Below are 21,454 nucleotides of genomic sequence, written 5' to 3'. Positions count from 1 at the left end.
CTAGTCACCACTCTGGGTTGTGCTGCCAGATAGAAGGAAGTAAATTCACAAGACTAGGGTTTGGGCTGATGGAAAGATTCTCTGTTAGGTTCCAGCAAGCTGCATGTTCCAACAGTGTTTTACCAGGGCTCTCATCCTGAGGAACTAGACACTGGCCTAGCTGTTAATAGAGTGGTTGCTTTCTGTCCTATCAGTGTTATTATGCTTATTTTGGTACTGAGTTCTTTTGGGATGTCTGTGTAGAGAAGAAATGATTGGTAACTTAATGGATACACCCAATAGTTGTCACTATTGATTCTTTCTGCATGATATATCTATTGGCTAATATTTGCTGGAAATGACTGGACTTTCACATCAAAGCTGTTTGTGTTACATAAAAAGAAGATGAGTTTGCTTTTAATTAAAAAGAATAAGAATGGAATAGAGATTTTCACAGAATCTCTTTCTCAACCTTCTCCCCATACATGCCAAAACACCATCAAAATGAATACTTAGAAGAGAAAAGTAAAGAAAAGAAAGCAAAAGAAAAGATTTATATTGTCCATCAGGGGCTCTGGCCCTCTCTGAGAGGCAGAATGTTGCTGTGATGCAAGTCTAGATTAAAAAGTCATATTACCTAGATTCATAACCTTCCACCACTTGCTGGCTAGGCAACCTTGGACGAATTATATATAACCTCTCTGCTCCTAAGTTTTCTCATCTGAGAAATGGAAATAATAATGATTGCTGACAAACTAGGTAATCTACTATATCTAAAATATATGGAGACATGATTTTATATTCTCATCTTTAATTTTCACAGTGATCCTGTGAGAATCACTCAGCATTTCAATGACAAAAAGTGATCAGTAAGAAAGATCACATTTAAATTACTAACACTTTGCTTCTGACTGTCCTACAGGATGTAAATCTGTGTCTGTATTTCAGATTTATTTATTTATTTATTTATTATTTATTTATTTATTTATTTTTTGAGACGGAGTCTCGCTCTGTCGCCCAGGCTGGAGTGCAGTGGCCGGATCTCAGCTCACTGCAAGCTCCGCCTCCCGGGTTTACGCCATTCTCCTGCCTCAGCCTCCCGAGTAGCTGGACTACAGGTGCCCGCCTCCTCGCCGGCTAGTTTTTGTATTTTTTAGTAGAGACGGGGTTCACCGTGTTAGCCAGGATGGTCTCGATCTCCTGACCTCGTGATCCGCCCGTCTCGGCCTCCCAAAGTGCTGGGATTACAGGCTTGAGCCACCGCGCCGGCCTGTATTCAGATTTATTATAAACAAAATAAAATATGTGGCCTAATTTGGTAGTGATCAATGGTTAGCAAATATTGGTCTCTAAACATTGAGTTTATTGTTTTTTCCTCATCAAAATAGAGCTAATAGTATGGCAAAGAAAAGTAACATACTAAATAACGTTCTCTGTGTTTAAGGAAGACAGACAAGAAGAGACATTCCATTTGGAGCAAAGTTAAATTCCATTTATAAAATCTTCCTTAGTATAGTGGCCACTACTTACCTTTTCCAAATGACTGTCATTATTTCTGACCTATCTCCATTATCTCCATTTTCTTTTCTTTCTTTTTTTTGAGATGGTGTCTCTCTCTACAGCCAGGCTGGAGTGCAGTGGTGTGATCTCGGCTCACTGCAAGCTCCACCTCCTGGGTTCACGCCATTCTCCTGCCTCAGTCTCCTGAGTAGCTGGGACTACACGCACCTGCCACCAGACCCGGCTAATTTTTTGTTTTTAGTAGAGACAGGGTTTCACTGTGTTGAAACCAGGATAGTCTCGATCTCCTGACCTTGTGATCCACCTGCCTCGGCCTCCCAAAGTGCTGGGATTACAGGCGTGAGCCTCCACACCCGGCCGACATATCTCTGTTTTCTTGGCAAGTAGCACTGTTTGCTTTTTTCCACATGTGCCCTATTATTTCTTGACTCTGTGATAGGTATTGTGATGCTGCCTCAACCCTAGCAAATGTTTCTGTTATCCCTGATTTGTTATAATTCTTCTTTCAGGTCAGCCAGAATGCAAACAACATTTCCAAGAATCCTTGACTGAATCTTCCAAACAGGTACTGTCTCTCCCTCCTCTAAACAGACCTCAGCCTTGATCTGCTTGCCTGTTTTGGCACTTTTCACTTTATATTTTCATGGTCAAGAGAAGAAATTGTCAGTTAGAGATTAAGCTGTGTCTGAGTACGTTATTTAGTGGATACATCTGCGAAATTGCTGAGTCCATTAAGCCCACAGCTACTTAAATCTCACAGTACATAGCTTCCAAGGAGAAGATCTCTTCTAAGACAAAAGGGTGCTGAACATGATAAAGCTTTATCTTATAGGAGCACGGTGAATATTGCTTGATGTCTTTCATTTGAATTTGGTGTTGCATATGTCTGTGCCTAGGATGTTGAAGACAAAAGGGTGGAGGAAATGTTGTAGATTAAAATGGGAAGATGTTTTGCTAAAACACTGTAAGAACTTGGAATATAAACAATATGCTTTGGTATCATAATCACAGTGCATTGCAGAAGGAGAAAAGTGGCATGTTCCATCATTGCACTTTATAAATTTGATATGTTGCGAGCTATAGTGCATCCGTGGTGGTACCTGGCAGGAATCTAAGAATCTGCAGCAGTGCCCCTTCGACACTGACAGTGGTGACTGGAGAATGTGGGTATGCCCACTGGAAAAAGCCGTGGAGCCTCATGACAACTTTGAGCCTAGGGAATGCATTGGAATTCAGTGAAATGGGCAGGGATCCTCCAAAACCCTATTACCTGGAGGAAGTAATAGTGACAACAGAGGGAATGGTAGAGCAGATGGCAGTGCCCAGCATCTGTTGCATGTGGGAAAATTCCTGGTCAATCTTGAAAATATTTGGTGGTGAATAATTCTACAGTAGGCCAAGATACTAACCTAGAAAATAAAGGTTAATGCTAATAAAACATGGCTTATATCATGTAACATTAGTACGTTCTATACAATTCCTGTCTTTGCTACTCTAATAGGACTATTAACAAAGCTACACAGAGAATTAGTCCCCATAGTTACTAACCTAGTATCATGTATGTAGGAAGCTAAATAAATACTTAAGATGTGAATTAATGAAAATGATATAGTATGTAAGTACCAGGATTCGTGATTTTTGGATCCCTACTGTATGCCTGGCAACAAAGGTGTATTGGTTATTTCTTTATTTATTGTGTACAAATTATATATGGGAAACTATGTTAGGCACTCAGAGACACTATAAATGAAGATAGTTGATGATATGGTTTGGCTGTGTCCTCACCCAAATCTCATTTTGAATTGTAGCTCCCACAATTCCCATGTGTTGTGGGAGGGGCCCGGTGGGAGGTAATTAAATCATGAGAGTGGGTCTTTCCCATACCGTTCTCATGATAGTGAATAAGTCTCATGAGATCTGATGGTTTTATAAAAGGGAGTTTTTCTGCACAAGCTCTCTCTTTGCCTGCTGCCATCTAGGTAAGACATGACTTGCTCCTCCTTGCCGTCTGCCATGATTGTGAGGCCTCCCGAGCCATGTGAAACTGTGAGTCTTTTAAACCTCTTTCCTGCGTAAATTACCCGGTCTTTAGTGTGTCTTTATTAGTAGCATGAAAATGAACTAATACAGCTGACCATGTGAAAACAATGCAATCTACCTAACAAGAGGATAGGCCTAATAGGTCATCAGGAATCAGGCAAAGTAGATATCTAACCCTGTTTTACATCAACAGCATTGTTGTTGGCCCTAAGTTTTACCCAGTTTTTCAGTATATCAGAAATGTAGGGAATAATAATTCATATTTTGGCAAGAGATAAGGCACAAATAGTTTAAAACCTGGTTCACATTTTCCTTTTCCTTCCTTCCTTCCTTCCTTCCTGCCTGCCTGCCTGCCTTCCTTCCTTCCTTCCAGCAGAGTCTCCCTCTGTCATCCAGGCTGGTGTGTGCCACAATCTCAGCTCACTGCAACCTCCACCTCCTATATTCAAGTGATCCTCCTGCCTTAGCCTCCCAAGTAGCTGGGACTACAGGCATGTGCCACCATGCCTGGCTAATTTTTGTATTTTTAGTAAAGACAAGGTTTTGCCATGTTGGCTGGGCTGGTCTTGAACTCCTGGCCTCAAGTGATTCACCCACCTCGGCCTCCCAAAGAGCTGAGATTACAGCTGTGAGCCAGCGCTCCCAGCCTGTTTTATGTTATTATTAACAGTGTATGAAACATTCATGATATATGGCTTCTTTTGAGAAAGAATCCTGTAGCCAAATGCAAAAAAATATTGCTTTATATTCCATTTTCTTGGAGGTTCACAAAACATAAGCATTTTAAAGACCCCAATATAAGTTACAGTGAATAATCCTAATGAAATTAATTCACAATGTCAAAGTTACTTGAGTAAAGACTTACTTTTTAAAAAAATAATACACTGATATTCTGCTGAAATGGATTTGGGAAATGCTGATTTTAAAAATATTAATTTGATGAAAATGAATTAAAATAAAATTCAGGGATTACTTTTATTAATTTTGTCTATTTCTTTTTTGACTATTAACCAAAATTTATAACAATATCCAGTAATTTTTTACTTCTTAGAAAGTTTAAGTGTGTATGGTTAATTATCCCAAGCAATAACAAACTTGGCCTTCATGACCCTGAAAAAAACTCAGCTAGTGTTTATACCTTGATAAAGACATGTTAAGTCAAGACTTAGAAATTCATGTGAACAGACTGAATTGTTCAGTAAATCAATCAAAAAATTAAATAATTTGAAAAACAAATTATTCACGTTCTTACATTAATACACAGAAAAATTTAGGATTACGTATTTTAGTTAAAATATCAGTATAAAATGAAGCCATCAAACTTTGAAGAAAACAGTGGAAAATATTTAATGTATGATTATGAACCATATATGAAAAATGAATATACATATGTGTGTATGTATAAATATACGTATAAATTTTTTGAGATAGGGTGTCACTCTGTCACCTAGGCTAGAGAGTAGAGTGCAGTGGAGTGATCATAGCTCACTGCAGCCTCAACCACCGAGTTTCAAATGATCCTCCTGCCTCAGCTCCCTGAGAAGCTGGGACCACAGGTGCATGCCACCATGCCTGGCTATTTTTTTTTTTAATTTTTTTGTAAAGTTTAATTTTACTATGTTGCTCCTGCTGGCCTCAAACTCTTAGCCTCAAGCAATCCTCCCACCTTGACCTCCCAAAGTGCTGGGATTACCGGTGTGAGCCACCATACCCAGCCATGAATATTATTTTTTAAAGTCAGTGTGTCTGACCATACTGGTAGAAAAATATCTGTACCTTGGAAAGATCACTAAAAAATATTAAAAAGCAAATACCAAGTTGAGAAAGATGCCACATGTGTGAACGATTCAACCTATCATTGCTGACTTTGAAGGTCTAGGAAGGGGGCATGAACCAAGGAATGAGGAAGGTCTCTGAAAGCTGGAAAAGAGAAGGAAAACAGTTTTATTTTGGATTCTCCAAAAGCAATACAGCTCTTCAGTATCTTTACCCCAGTGAGATTTGTTGGGAACTTCTGTTGTATAAACTTGTAAGATAATCACCTGTGTTGCTTTTAGTCACTAAATTTGTGATAGTTTATCATAGTACCAGAAAAAAAAACCTGAAATATCAAGCATAATTAAATGTATTCTGACACTTAGATCTTATCCTAATACTTCCAAAGGTGGAAATTTATTCTAAAGAAAAAAGAGTAAAGAAAATTAAGAGTCCTCTCATGTCTCTGATATAAAGTTTGAGTTTCTCTGAGTTCTGGTTGCAGCTAAGAGACCATGTCGTTCTATCTGAAGGGTGTCTCTCAATAATAATAATTTAGTTCAACAAAGGGATCACTCACTGGGCAGATGACTATGAGGGCGAACTGAGAAACAGATCTCCTCTCCGGATACTGAAAATCATTGCAATTCTATTTAAATACTAAATTAAGGCATTATTTTCTGTATAGTTATCTTTTAATTGCACCTTTTGGGATACCTCAGCAGGAGAGACATAATTATAAGGTATAATATGAGCTATTTTGTTTTCCTTTCTGTTTATTCAGTGACTAAAAATGGTTGAAAATTGTCCTCTTCTTTTTCTGGTATGGTATTCAGATAGTCTGGTTTGAATAAGACTGCAAAAGGGTTCCTGAGCAATTACTTTGCTCACACATTGAAACCACAGCCCTCCTTAAAATATAATCATCAAATTCTATTTTATACAATAATGGAAACACGATGCATTTAATGCTGTAAGAAAGAAAGAGGTATTTATGGATGAAAACCTGCATCTTTAGGAGCAAATTAAGAATTCCTTCTAAATCTAAGAATGGCAATGCTCTAAAAACTATCCAAGTCTTTAAAAAGTTTAAATTGACAAGATTGAGAATGACTCATACTTAATTTCAAAGCAAAATACCTATTTTCTATAAAATACATAGGAATATGAACTCTTAGGAAAAAAAGCATGTTTTTTGAACATCATTGATGAAGGTAATATATAATAAATGTGACCTATTTTATTTGCTGATGTTCACTAATGTAGCTCAATGCTTGCCTACTTCACTTGAAAAGCTCCATGATCTTACAGAACTTGTAGCACTACGATGAAAGATGCCAAACAGATATCTAAGCATTCCCACATTCTTCTTGTCAAAATAATAGAATCCTTTAGTTGCTTAAGAAAATAGATGACTTCATAAACATGTAACTAACTGTACTTAGTCAAATTTAATGTTTTGAACTGAAGACTTCACTTTAGTAAACACCAACAAATATGCACATTTGTTTGTGTATAAATATGTGTGTGTATATATGTATATGTATGATATACATATCATACATACAGACCACCACATCACATCACTCGCACACGTAAATTCTACAGTTAAGGTTATTTGTAATCAGGATGTTTTTAAGTCAAAATTCATTCTAGTCATTAAAACTATATAATTAGATCATAAGATTATATAAACATCCTCATCTTATAAATCACCCAAAAATATTAAGAAACCAAACTGTAGACAAACCAGAGCTAAAACTCAGGTCTCCATGGGCTTTCACCTATTTTTTTCCTTTGATTTAATATACATGAATTTTACAAGATTGTACAAATTTTTGATTTTTGAATATGAGTAAATCTGGCTCAAAATCTTTCATTTATGAAAGGATGCCTGTATAGCTATTTATTATATATATATATCTTATATATCTAATGATATATACAAGTGTTTATCTCATATATAAGCTATTTACCAAATATAGGTCATGTATATGATGTGTATCTTATATATATTAAGGTATATAAATATTTATAATATATGTAAAGATATATACATATTTCGGATACATAAAGACTAAAGATCTACAAATTCATGTTTAACGTACCTGGCGTAGATGATGAATACTTTCCTTCACATATTTCCTAGTTATATATAACACACTATGTTCACGTACTAAATTAGTTTGCTCTCCTACGTTAACTTTCTTCTACGTTTTTTCTCCAGCCCCATGAAATAAATGAATTGACAGTGAAATAAATGGGAGATTTTGTGCAAATGATTTAGAAAACTAAATGCTTTCTACTACTTGATCTGTGTCGAGACTTTATCTGTGTCAAGAATTTCAAACTAATTTCATCTAAGGCAGATAAAAATGGAATATATTATAATATGCTTTAATAATATTTAATGATTTTATTAAATGTTTTTGGTTTTGTTTCCTGATATGCTTCATGATGGCAGGGTAGGTTAAGCACTGTGGGCAGACACAGACACAATGTGCTTTTCTTTGCCTCTCCCCAAATTTTTCTTCTGAAGTTTCTGTTCCCTTCTTTCTTTTGTTTCTGCACCTAGTCTCTTGATGCATGTTCCTCTCCATCAAACACCACTGTAGGCGTATGTAAGTACATATAGATATCTTATTAAATTGTTTGTTCACTGAGGTTATCACCATCTACCCTAAATGGCTGCAAGTTAAAAATCAAATCTTTGATTTAATAATTTCATTGTTTAGTTCCCCCTTAGCATTAATTGATTATACATATACATACAATGCATTCTTTTGAATTTTCTACTTTAAAAATATATACAAAGTCATACAAAGACCATCTGTTTATTCATATTCTTCGCCCTATTGAATCCATGATCCACAGAAGAATGTTGTAGAAAGAAAAAGACAAACGGCATCAAGAGATCTCAACATTGTTCATAGACTTTTTGGCATTTTTTTCAACTAAATACTCTACAACAGTATTTCTTGATCATTCTACTTCTATCCATTTCCCTCACTCTCCCCCTGCTGTTCTTGTCTTCGCAAACTCTCCCCATTTCTTACATCATTAAACTTCCAGAAAATATACGAAACCTATACTATGTATGTGTCAAGCACTGAAGAAAGAATTCTGAACCAAAGACTTGGGCCCCATGGAGCTTTTATTCTGGTGAGAGAGTACGGTGATACACATGTAAGTAAATAACCTAATAAAAATAAAGGGAGATAAAGGATTAGAGAGCAACTAGTGAGTCAAGTGACTTCTGGGACCTGAAGGGACAGGGGACCAAGAAAAGTCTGGCACTTTTGGAGTCCAAACAAAGAGAAATAGTGAGAAACCCTCCCTCCTTTGCAGGGAAATGACTTCCCTGGCTTTAAAAATGCCAAGAAGAAGCTGGAGAGATGAAGTGCCAAGCAATTTCTCCCTAAAGCTGGAAGTATAAGGAAATCCACACTCCTCGTGACTTACCCTGGGGACCTTTGTAGGGCATGGCAAAACATTTCTTCCTATACTGTCAGTCTATGGCGTACAGACAGCCTTGACTTCTACCACTTTTGAGACTTTTCCATTTGGCCTGAACCTCAACATTCCCAGAGGAAAATAACAACCTATCTAAAAGCTATCTACGTTCAACGAGTGACCAGAAAAATCAGAATGCATATCCAGAGAAGTAAAGCTGCCGAGGGATATAGACAATTCAATTAAAAATAATAAACACTTTAGAGGAGAATCAAGTGTGGCACATACCCAGATAAAGAATATTTGGTGATTAACGACATGAGTTCTCAGCCAAATAATTCTGTAAATGATTTGAAGGAGAGGATATTTACTACTCAGCCGTGTGTCCTAGAAGATCAAGTACAAAAAATAAATAAATAAATAAATCACAAAGCACAGAAAAACAATTACAGAGAAATAAAAACCATGAGGGGGAAATGAATCTTGAAGGATATAACAGGAGATAGTAAAAGATGTACCAGTAAGAGAAAAAGACAGATGGAAGATTGTTGATAAAAATAAAATAATAGAATTTATTTTTTCTCAACAAAAATCCTAATATCCCAGATTAAATGGTTTCTGGGAGGTCCAGGTCAGACTAATCAGAAATAACATAGACACCTAAGACATTCTGTAAAACTCCTGAATTCTAAGGAAGGGGAAAAATATGACAAGATTCAAGGTAGAAAAAGCAAAGGAAAAAAAGTCAGAATCCTCATCGGAAACAGTGGAAACGTGAAGATGGTGAGAGCAGCTACCAACCACTGTGAGGAAAATGGTGCAGTTTATGAATTGTAGACCCAGCTAATATTTTATTACATCTCAAGGTTACAGAAAAATACAAGAGAACTCCATCCAAGTATTCTCTCTAAAAGAAAAAGTAGTACAGTGTCTTAACCGAGCAAACTAGAATAGAAAACTAAAGGTGACAGAAAAGAAAGAAAAGATCAAGTGGAGATTAATTAACAAATCTTTACATGTAGATAAAGATATAGATACATCTGGGGAGGTGGTGTGTGTATGTGTGTGTGTGTTAGTGTCTCTGTGAATACTAAGCCAAGTATAATATAGTTTTTTAAAAATTATTCTCTTTAATGTTGTCTTGACCCAGTTTTGAGGCCCTAACTAGTGACTGTCAGTTCCCCTTCTTGGGCAGCTGATTAAATCCACACTCCAACCACCCCCCTTTTCCAGTTCTCATATTCTGGGCCACCAAGCACCTGCCCTAATTTCTCTGGTCCCAGTTACTAGACAACTAGAGAGAGTGCCTATGGCCTGGAGCTCAGAGCCCTGGACATTATTCAAAATAGCCAGTCCCTAGAGATGCAGAGAAACCTAGGGAACCCTATCCTAGCTGCCATACATCAGCAGCCCTCACAGCAGCTGTGTGTTGCTGTTTCCTGTCTCCTGGTGCAGTTCCCTGTGTGGCACTCTCATTTGAGGATGAAAGTAACAGAGTTGCTTTCTTCTGAGTATCACTGTGTTGTAGCCACCATTAAAACAATTCTTAAAGCTCATCAAAGTGTGAAAGTACAATATATTTGTAAATAAGAAATCATTAAAGGAAAAAAGATGCACTCTTAAGGAAAACCTGGTAATATCCTTTAGTTGAAAATACTAAGTTACTTCCAAAAAGTCTTAGATTCAAGCATGGTGGAGTAGAGTTGGAGACTTTTGAAAGCAATTGTTTGCAAGGGTGAGGGGAAATCATGAGTTATATTTTAGGTATATAAATTGCAACTAATTGTTGGATGTTATATTAGATCTATTTATTAAGCAGGTGCATTTTTTTAGTCTGGAGCTAAGACATCATCAAGTCATCAGTGTTATCAGCGTGAATTACATGTTAATGAGCTATAAAACCCGAGGAGATTACCTAAAGATGCCACGTGGAAGAATAAACCCTGGGCATGCCAACATTTAAAGGTCAGGAAAGGAGGGAGCTCCAATGAAACTTACGAGGAGAATCTTTCATTCTATTAGAAGATTCCAGAGAGGTAGGAGCAAAACATGGAGAGTGTGGTGTCCCTTGAGCCACATTAAGAAAGCATTTCAAGAATGAGAGAAAGAAATTAACTGTGCCAAATCCTGCAGAAAGTTAAGTATGATCAATACTAGGAACTGGGCATTGCCTTTGGAAAGTTGGAGGGCTTGAGTGACATCGGCTGAAGTAGTTTCAGCATGCTTGGAAAAGTTTCTAGAAAGAATGGAAGGGGGAAGTGTAGGGACAGCAAATATAAAACATTATCAAAGGTTTTTCTGTAAGAGGGAGACATGAGATCAGGCAGCAGAGTTGAAAATGTAGGGTCTAGCAGATGTTTTGTTTTAAAAGGAAGGATAATTCATGTTATTCCAATTTAAGTGATCGTAAAGTGGAGGGAAATGTTGAGGTGGGGAGGGGTAAAGAAGAGGAAGAAGAGAGAGGGAGAGAACTTTTGTAGGAATAAAATCCTTAGGTAGGAAATAACAAGTGTTATTCCATACATAAATGAAGGGATTAATGTAGAGAGGATCAGAAGAGTTCATTCTTGTAACTCAAAGAAGGGTAAATTATTTGGGTCCATACACAAATAGGAAGGTTTGGCAGAGGAAGGATGAGTATGATTTTTTCTGATTGTTTTAAGTTTTAAATAAAATAAGCATATTCATCAGCTGAGAGGATGTGAAGGGAATGTAGATGACTAGAAAACAGGGAGAGGGTCTGAAAGTGGAAGAGTTTACTAACTAGGGAAATCAGTGATTGAAGGGCAGTGTTAAGGTGCAAGTGGAGATTAGTTATAAATACTTAAAATAAGGTAGGTAAACATGACTATATTTTTCTTTGTTCACAGTTGCCTTTTAGGGAATATGTGCACAGACTGAATTAGTTACAGTCGAGTTTGGTCAGACCACTACCATGGAGAGATTTTAAGGAACGAAGGGTGATGGATCATGGAATCTAAACCAGGAAAGGTGGAATTTGAGGGCATTTCTCAGTCCTGCCCTCAGGACTTTTTGTCCTTGTATTGCTCCTCCATTCCCCCCAGCTTCTTCAAATTCTAGCTCACAAGAGTTTAAAAAACTGACAACTTTTTCTGTGAAAGGTAGGAAACAATAGGAAATAGGACTAGACAAAGCCGGAATTCTTTGCACAGGCAGAATGAGGAGGGAGCCTGGAACTGTGTGATAATCTTAAAAATTTCTGTACCTGATTTGTTTTATTCTTCTTATTTAAGCTGTTTTGGGGCTCAGAAAATAATATCCCAAAATACGACATTTTGGCATGCTTCTTGCTTTGAATTAAAGGAAGGTGAAAGGCCTCAGAAATAAGCCTAAGAACTAAGGTCTCTCTCTAACCTTCTCCTGCACTCCTGCCCCTCCGATCCTCTTTCTTTCTTGAGCACTAGGAGAAAGTTTCCTTATCTGATGAAGGAAAGTTCCAGCATTAGGAATGCAGTTGTCTTAATAGTCCCTCCTTAAGAACTTCATCTAATAACCAGAAAAGACTAATCACTAAAAATCATCACTATACCCACACAGACTTTCATTTATTATCCTAAGTGTAACTCCTAGAGATTACTTAGGAGATTATCGGCATTATAAGACAACCTTTGCTCACAGCGAAGTTCCGCCCCCACCTTCTTGCAATTTGCCACCACCTCCCCCAGAGCTCAGAGGAAATTTGTCCCAAGCTAATTGTCTGTTCTTTGGGCTATTTAAGTTCCCCTAAAATTATTTACAGTCCTTCAAATTGGCTATATTTCCCCCATCTTCCTCTCCCTCATGAAGAGGGCATATAAGCCTCAACCATCTAGCTTTTCTCTGAGTCTCATATTTTATATTGTTTCTAGGCTTATGAATGTTAATAAATTTTTATGCACCTTCTCCTCTTAATCTGTCAGTTGTCATTCATTTCAATGAAACTTCAGAGATGGTATATGGGAGGCTTTCCCTCCGTCTCTATAGTTCTATGATTTCTTGTACATTTTACCAATGTGCAAATGAAAGTAAAATTCTACAGTATTTTACCTAGCAAGCTAAGTGTTATTAGTAAATGTTACTAATCACGGGATATAAAATTTAAATAGATCCTAGATTTATTACCTAGGCACTGTACACAATCCCCTGCTCCATCCCTTGTTAATATAATCTATCAAGTTGAATGAAATAAATCATGCTAATCAAGCAGAAGGAGATTTACATAAAACCAATGATTTCATCATAAAAACACATATGCATAAGAAGAAATTTCTTGTTATTTGCGAGTGGGAGTTTATTACAAAATATAGTCTGGAGGGCCTATGTAAGCTCAGTATGCTCAATGTATTTAACTCTCTAAAATATACATTGACCTCCTGTTTGTTGTAAAATGCTATTTATCATTTAGGGGTCTACCAGAGAGTCTTAATGATCACTTTCTTAACCTCTACAATGGAGAGGATTTTAATCATTTTTGCTATAGGTTACTGAGAGCTTTTGTAACATAATAACTCAAAAGATGATATGTGAAGAGAATTTCAGTGGCAATGTGCTTCATTATGGCTTTTTGAAACCCTGCAGCATAAAGTACTACAAAGAAATCATATGCAGATTGTTTTTATTTAGATACAAGATAAAGTAAGAAATGAAAGAACCAAAGAACTCCCCAAAACCATTCGCAACAGCCAGGTCAGGAATTTAAGAAACAATAGCTTTGTATACAAATAAGTAGTTCAACTCAGTTCAAGTAGCCCACTTTCTCTAGGATAGACAACCTCTTCTAACAGTCTTTATCAATATGAGAAACTGGATTATTGGGCTGGATCGTGTTTCCATTCACTGATTGCTTTGTGTGATTTCACCAACCTCACTGCCTGGCAAGGAACTTTGTACCTTTATCCCTCTGTTGAATGCTTTGTCTAAGAAAATGAGTTTCCCAGAAAGATGAGGACAGCTTTTCTTTTCAACCACATAACATAGATAATTGGTTTTTTCAGTCATAATCTTCACATTTCAAAGTGATCAACAAACAGTGCCTTGCTGTGCAATAAGATTTAAACATTGGAAGAGCAATTGCCAGAGCATGCAATTCAGAATTAAATAATATGAAAATAGGGTGCTTTATGTAACAAGAGGGAAAGATATATTGAAATAGTCTGACTTAGGTTGATTTAAATTGTTCTTCGGAAGAGAAGGTAAAAGAAAAACCTGTCCAAATCCACAGCCAGGTGCCACATTTGTGGACGTGAACACAGTATGACAAAGGTTCTGCCCTTGTGCTGAGCTTTACACAGAAACTGAAATGAGCCTGCCTATCTGTGTTCATACTCATCCGCAGCATCGTGTATCCACAGACAATATCACACTGTGTTTTGATGGATGCTTCCATTAAGATGGCTTGACTATCATTTTGTGTTCCCATTCTTACCTAGATAAACAATTTTTTTTTTTGGATACAGAAAAAGAAAGAGAATCTAGTATGTAAGTGAAACAAAAATCACATATCTTCTATACTTTTGCAGATGTGCTGGATACTTTTGCAAAGATCTTCCTGTACCAGTATGCATAGGGTGGATAGAGAAGGGTACCAGTCAAAGCCTAACAGCATTTGAGATTTGTATGGTGGGCACTGTGCCTCACAGACACATGAAAGAGTCTGTTGTTTGTTTCTTTGGAGAATTTGCCTCACTTATGCTCTGCCGTGAAAACACTTTTCCTAGGAATATGCATGATCTTTTCCTTCTCTTTCTTGAAGGCTTTGCTAAAACTTCAGTCCTCCACACAGGTGGTCTGTGATCATCCTATTTGAATACTATGCCACTTTATACTATTCCCCATTCCTTCCATTGTTATTCTTCATAGCCCTTCTCATCACTGGGCTATTGTACATTTATTTGTTTTGTTTTTTTATCTGTCCTTTCGGACTACCTCCTCTAACACACACACACACACACACACACACACACACACACACACTACAACACAAGTTTGATGAGCTTAGAGATTTTCTTATGGCCTGCTATATCTCCAGTACCTAGAACAGAGCCTGGCACACATACGTTGAACAAATGAATAAATTCTTCATCCTCCCTTAAGTCCTACTAAATCAAATTTCCTTACTTGGAGTATTTGCTAAACTTTTAGATTTACTGATTAAATGCTTCGTTATCCAAAACTTAAATCCCACAGTTTACTGAGCATTTACTTGGATGTCACCACCACATCTATTTAGAAGTCAGAGGAGAAGGGAGGAAACAAATTTGTAATAAGCTGTACAACACAAACTGTAATATCCCACGTGTACTGTGACTTGGGATTCTTCATACAGTACAGGTGTTTGTTCATTTCTTCTTCAATAAATCTATCATTATTTAGGATGCTTAATGGGCATCCAAGTCAAGATACTGAGAAGCCAGTAGGACTTAAAACCTTGAGTGCAAGAGAGAGGCCCAGAGCGGAGACAGAATTTGGAACCATCAGCATTTTCATGGTATTTAAAACCATAATACTGTGTGAGATCACCAAGGAAGCGTGTGTAGGTAGAAACAAGGAAAGGACCCAGAACTGAGACCTGGGATCTCCAACATTTAGAGCCTAGGTGTTGAGAAAGTAGCAGCAGAGACTGAACAGGAGTTTCAGAGAAGCAAGAGAAAAACCAGGTAAGGGTGGGGTCTGAAATTCAACTGAAGATAGTGTGTCAAGTAGAGGAGAGGAGGAGTGGGGACTATCTGAGTTAAATACTGCTGATGGTTAAGAAAGATAGGGATAGTGAACTGGTTATTTGCTTTAGCAAAAAGGAAATCTATGACGTTGATAGAAGGAATTTAGTTATAGTGATGTGGGCATGAGTGTTAGAAAAGACAAGAATGACAGACAGTTTTCTTGAGTTTCTTTTGTTTAAAGCAAAGGAGAAAAACAGCAGAAGCCAGAGCAGGAAGAGAAAATTGTTGTTGTGGTTGTTTTTAAAATAAGAGAAATAATAGCATGTTATTATCTGCTGTAGTCTGCTTCCCACAAGCCAGCTGCAGAAAAGATTTGCCTTCTTTGGCTTCAGGCAATTATCCTATATGTTTTAGTTACTTTAAATGCCAGAATTCACATGATAAGAATTTCTTGGCAGCAAATCATACTAACACTTCGTAAGTCAACGCATTGCATTCCTACCAGGCAATATTGGTTTTCCAACATATGAATGGAAAAGGACCTTAATGTCGACGAGAGAGCAATTTATTTGGCTGGCTTTATTTTTATTAAAATAGAATGAAAATGAATATATGGAGCCAAATACCTCTACAGCACTAAGAATTTTTTGGTAAATTAATCCCCTTTAAAGCTATTATGTAACAGAAATATATTGCTCCATGGAACTTGGATTACAGATAATAACATTTTTTTAAAATATTGGCCAAAGTCTCCAAACATCTAAGTTGGTGGAATTTTCAATACTAGACAGTTCCTAAAGCTCCGTTCCCACTTCTTTCATTATGTAAGAATGCTAGGATTTGCCTCATATTTTAAAACATCCTGAGAAATAGGACAGGTTCTGGTTGCCAGTGTTAGGATCCCTGTTTGAATCCTTGTAGTCCAGCCAATGCCGGCAACAACACTGGAAGCTTTCTCCAGTGGGCCATGTTTGAATACAGGAGGTGCCAGGCCAAGGCTACAGAGCTCAGTGTTCAGTATTCACAAGCCACCAAGCACACATCCCCATCCAGAGCCCAGCCCTTCAGAGGAACTGTGTGGGCAGGTACAACTCACTGTGATATTGGAAAATCTGTTATCCTCCTTCCCAGTTAGGGAGGTTCCAACGCCGTCCTTTCAGAATCCCTCCTCACCACTAAACGTCTGCATTTAGATAAGCTTAGTTTAATCACTTACATAAGTCTAAGGCCTTCAAAAACAAAAGCCTCTTTAGAGATTTCTTTCTGGGCACTCTGTCTACCCTGAAATTTTCCTTTTCTGTCAACAAATACACAAAAAGACTTTACTCTTGGAACATGGAGATTTTAAGGATGAAGGGCCACCCAGGGAAGAGCAAGGCATCAGGACAGAGCTCTCTCAAATGAATCACCCTGCTGAACTAGCATTCTAAATTGTAATCACAGACTAAACCATTAGTCAGAAGTTGGAAACTATTATATCCCTTTCAGTTATTCTTTATCGTTTTTCTGTAGCTCTAAGATGCAGAGGTTCTGTAGATTATAAGATTTTTGTTCTTGTTACTCACTACCAGTTGAGTGTGAGTCCAACCATGCAGGGCCATGGTCAGGTACTGACTGCCAGCTGTGCTTTCTGAGAGACTGAAGCATCTGGGTGTTAAGGTAATGCTGTGTCCCATACAGTGCTGCAAAATACGTCTTCCAGTCCAACTGGAAGAAAATTTTCTGCCAATCTTGCTTACTACTGTATTTCAAACACCCGATAAGGTCTTAATAAATATTTGATGAATGCTTAAACCAAAAGAGGAGTTAAGCCTATAAAATTGGTGAAGAAGTAGTCTTGAAAGCAAAACAGTAGATGAAGTGAAGAAATTGTGTATTGGTAAAGAGTGACATGATTAAATGTAGGCTTTTGAAAGATTAATCCAATAGCTCGTTGGAAAGTTGAAATGGAGATAGAATTAAAATTGTATGGCACTGGGGGAAGCCTGGGGAGAAGTACATAGAACAGCACTATTTTGCAACTTCCTTTGCATCTACAATTATTTCAAAATAAAAGGTTAAAAATGAAATGTTATTGCAGTGTTCCTAAGTTGAAATAATCATGATTAAAATTACAAAAGTAATGAAATAAAGATGCTATGGTCTCAATGTCCCCCAGAATTCATGTGTTCAATTTCAGTCTCTATCATGGTGGTAATAAGAGGTAGCACTTTGGGGAAAGGATTATGTCAGTGCCTTATAAAAGTGCTGCAGGGAACTGGTTTAGTTTTCCTCTTTTGCCTTTCTGTTCCTGCAAGTGCCTTGGTCTTGGAGCTTGCAGTCTTCAAAACCATGTGCAATAAATGTCTATTGCTTATAAATTACCTAGTCTGTATTATTTTGTTATAGCAACGCAAATTGACTAAGATAGGAAATTTATATGGGAAAAATATTTTGAGAAAAAAAGTGAATGACGTTCCTTAGTTTAGTATGTTTTGATTTGCACATTTGCAGTAATGAGACCTTTCTCTTTAGATATTTTATTAGCAAACTCAAATTAAATACTTTGAGCCTCAATAGCCAACAGTCCACAAAAACACATAACGAGCCATTGCTGTATTATATGTCTATTAATCTGTAGCAGTCACCCATAGGTATCAGCTATAGCTGATCCCCGGGTACCTGATATGGTTTGATTGTGTCCTCACCCAAATCTCATCTTGAATTATAGCTCCCATAATTCCTACAAGTCATGGTAGGGACTCAGTGGAAGGTAGTTGAATCATGGGGGTGGGTCTTTCCCATGCTGCTCTCGTGGTAGTGAATAAGTCTCATGAGATCTGATGGTTTTATCAAGGGGAGTTCCCCTGCACATGCTGTCTCTCTCTTGCTACCATGTAAGATGTGACTTTGCTCCTCATTCACTTTCCACTCTGATTGTGAGACCTCCCCAGCCATGTGGAACTGTGAGTCAATTAAACCTCTTTCCTTTATAAATTACCTACTCTTGGATATGTCTTTATTAGCAGCATGATAACAGACTAATAAAGTTACCATGTCATACTCCCTCTGCTCTTGTCAAATGTTATCTACAGTTGTCACTTTGCATTGACAATATTTGGTCTCAAGAGTGCTATGCATCTCTCCACCTTCTCTGAAGTTTCAGGAACCCTCTTGGCCCACATACAAGTACAGGATTACAGGGGCCTCACATCCACAGGAAAAGTCCTTAAGGATGTTAGACAACTGCTGGTCGACCGTTGCCCCAACCTGCTGTACTTTGGGAGAAAAATTCAGGGAGACATTCCATAATCTGTTTAGGAGGTCTCAACATAATGCAATCCCTATTCCCCTCAGCAGCAACCTACACAATGCTCCTTATATTGGCTCTTTTGTCTCCTCATTCCTGCTTCCTAGAATTATGTCCAAAATAAATAACCCTTACCCAATTAACTGTCTCAGACTCTGCTGTGGGGAAAGTCATACAAATTTGGTGGCAGAAGTTACCATAGAAAGTAGAACTCTGGGACTGAATTCTGAATTTGAATCACTGAGGTCAGATGGCAAAGGTGGCAGAGCTGAAGAGTGGGGTAGCAAGGCTTCTGACATGATTTATGTAGCCTCACAGTTACTAATTACCTGACATCAAATGGATTGGGATAAAGTACAGAGCGAACGACAAGCACTGGGTTATTCAGTAATGCTCAGTACATGGACAGGACGAAGGCAATAGAAATTATACAGATTGTGTATTGGAAAGTTTTTTCCTACCTGTCTTGGAATCCTTTAAGAAAAAAAAGTGGTAGGCTGGGATAAGTCAACCATCAACTCAGAACATGTTGTGAATGCCAAAGGCCTCCTTTATAGCGTTTAAAGACTCTCATCTTTCACAGCATTAGTTGTTTCATGCAAAATATCTGCCCTAGGGTTTAACTGAAAGAGTGGCAGAGCTGCAAAAGATACTACATACAAAGCTGACAGGCCTCCTATTCTAAAGTTGGAGTATTGATAGAGAAAGAATAGGATCGTGAGAATTGGTAGGCTTAAGTGATTGTGCCTGAATACTGTGAAACTACATATCTCCTTGATGACCTGACTAGCAGATGCACTCCCTTCTCTCTTGCTACAGAAAACCAGCTTAGCCATGTCAGGACACCTTGCAAGGACCTCATTCAAGGTCCTTACAAGACAATGTATGTCCTTCTGCAGATCTGGCTCCACCTTCCCTTGTTGTATATGGACCAATAAATAGGATCAGGTCTCAGCTTATGTCCAAAGCAAAAACAGTCTCTGATATGAGATGAAGTCACCCTTTCGCTGAAAGAATTGAGGACCCAGCAAATATGTACTGGCGGGAACCAGGACAAATGTAGCAGTGGATCTCCAGGGTGTTAGATCAGAGAAGAAATGGAATGTAAAGTTAGCTAGGAGTTTAGTGATGCAGGACACTTTCCCAAGTCTTGAGATTTTCAGCAACATTAAGGAAATTGGTCCTAAAGGTGGGCCAGTAAATTTGCTTAGTCCATACACTCTCTACCTTTGGCCTGACTAGAGATTTATAACCCCAAATTTTCCCTATTCTTTTTTTTCCTTCCAGTTGTGTTCAAGTTTACAATATGCTTCTGGAAAGCTTTAGAAGAAACCTAGGCACTTCAAATAATGTCTCATCAAGAATCTTATGGGATCATCAACCACTTCAACCACTTGCATTTCCTTTTCTTTCTTTTTTTTTTTTTTTTTTTTTTTTCTTTTTCTTTTGAGACAGAGTCTAACTCTTCACCCAGGCTGGAGTGATGTGGTACAATCTGGGCTCATTACAACCTCTGCCTCTTGGGCTCAAGCAATCCTCCCACCTCGGCCTCTTAAGTAGTTGAAACCAAAGGCGTACACCACCATGCCCTGCTAATTTTTTGTATGCTTGTAGAGACAGGGTTTTGCCATGTTGCCCAGGCTGGTCTCGAACTCCTGGGCTCAAGGGATCTGCCCAACTTGACTTCCCAAAGTGCTCGGATTACATGCGTGAGCCACCTTGCCTGGCCTGCATTTCTTTATGGTAATATTGCTAATAAAGTAGTTCTATGCCATGGAAAAATAAAATCATCAACCTGTACGCATTTTATGTTAGTATTTTATTCTTCCTTAGTTAGATTGACAGATCTGTTTCAACCTTATTGTGTTAATTTTATGTCTTGACTAGCCATGGAGTGTATAGATTAAGCATTATTTCCAGGTGTCTCGTGAGGGTGTTTCTGGATGAGATTGGCGTTTGAATTGGTGGACTCAGTAAAGTAGATTGCCCTCCCACTGTGGCTGGGTATCATCAAATCTATTGAAGGCTTGAATAGAGCAAAAAACAGAGGAAGGAGAAATTCCCCCCTTTTGCTTCTGGTCTGCCTGCTTGAGCTAGGACATTTTTCCTCGTCTTTTTAGGTCTTCTCACTAGAATTTACACTATCAGCTCCACTGGTTCTCAGGCCTTTGAACTCTGATTGATTTACATTACTGGCTTTCCTGTGTCTTCTTCTTGCAGATGGCAGATCATGGGATTTCTCAGCCTCCATAATCATATTAGCCAACTCTTTATCATAAATCTTATCTCTCCCCATGCTGCCAACTGACTCTGTTTCTCTGGAGAATCCTGACTAATACAAACCCTAAAATTCTGCTATCTAATTATAACATTATAAATATAACATTATATATTACATTTCATATATCATAATTTATTATAATTTACAGCTGGTTTATATATGCCTTTGGCCATCTCAAATTGGCTCTAAAAATAAGGAAATACATGTCTGTCATAACAAATGTCTATAGCTGAGGTGGCTGCAGGTGAGTTACAATCATCAAGAACAAAGTCATAAAAGAACCAGGTTATTTCCTTTCTTTGCTTTATCTTCCTCAGTGTTTTCTCTTTGCCCTCAGATTCTTTGTCTTCCTTCATTGTTGCAAGAGGTCTGAAGAAGTTCCCGGATTTAGATCTAGACTCAGTATACCTGGGGAGAAGTGAGTTAGATCTAGACTCAGTATATCTGGGGTAAGTGAGTTAGATGTAGACTCAGTAT

At 37.8% G+C, this 21,454-nt stretch overlaps 1 long non-coding RNA gene across 1 annotated transcript in view; it reads left to right on the top strand.

Annotated features, from left to right (window-relative positions):
* LOC117092431 overlaps window positions 1-20,196 on the top strand; it is a 62,802-nt gene extending 42,606 nt beyond the window's left edge. The window contains exons 2-3 of the long non-coding RNA XR_004440811.1: window positions 2,010-2,065; window positions 19,984-20,196. This is a non-coding gene — a long non-coding RNA (uncharacterized LOC117092431). The remainder of the gene's footprint in view (window positions 1-2,009; window positions 2,066-19,983) is intronic.
* Window positions 20,197-21,454: the final 1,258 nt, after the last annotated feature.

Source organism: Trachypithecus francoisi, unplaced genomic scaffold, assembly GCF_009764315.1.
Source record: "Trachypithecus francoisi isolate TF-2019V2 unplaced genomic scaffold, Tfra_2.0 Contig01440, whole genome shotgun sequence".
Lineage (NCBI taxonomy): Eukaryota > Metazoa > Chordata > Mammalia > Primates > Cercopithecidae > Trachypithecus > Trachypithecus francoisi.
The sequence above is the reverse complement of the archived record's forward strand: the minus strand, read 5'-3'. Positions and strand labels throughout refer to the sequence as shown.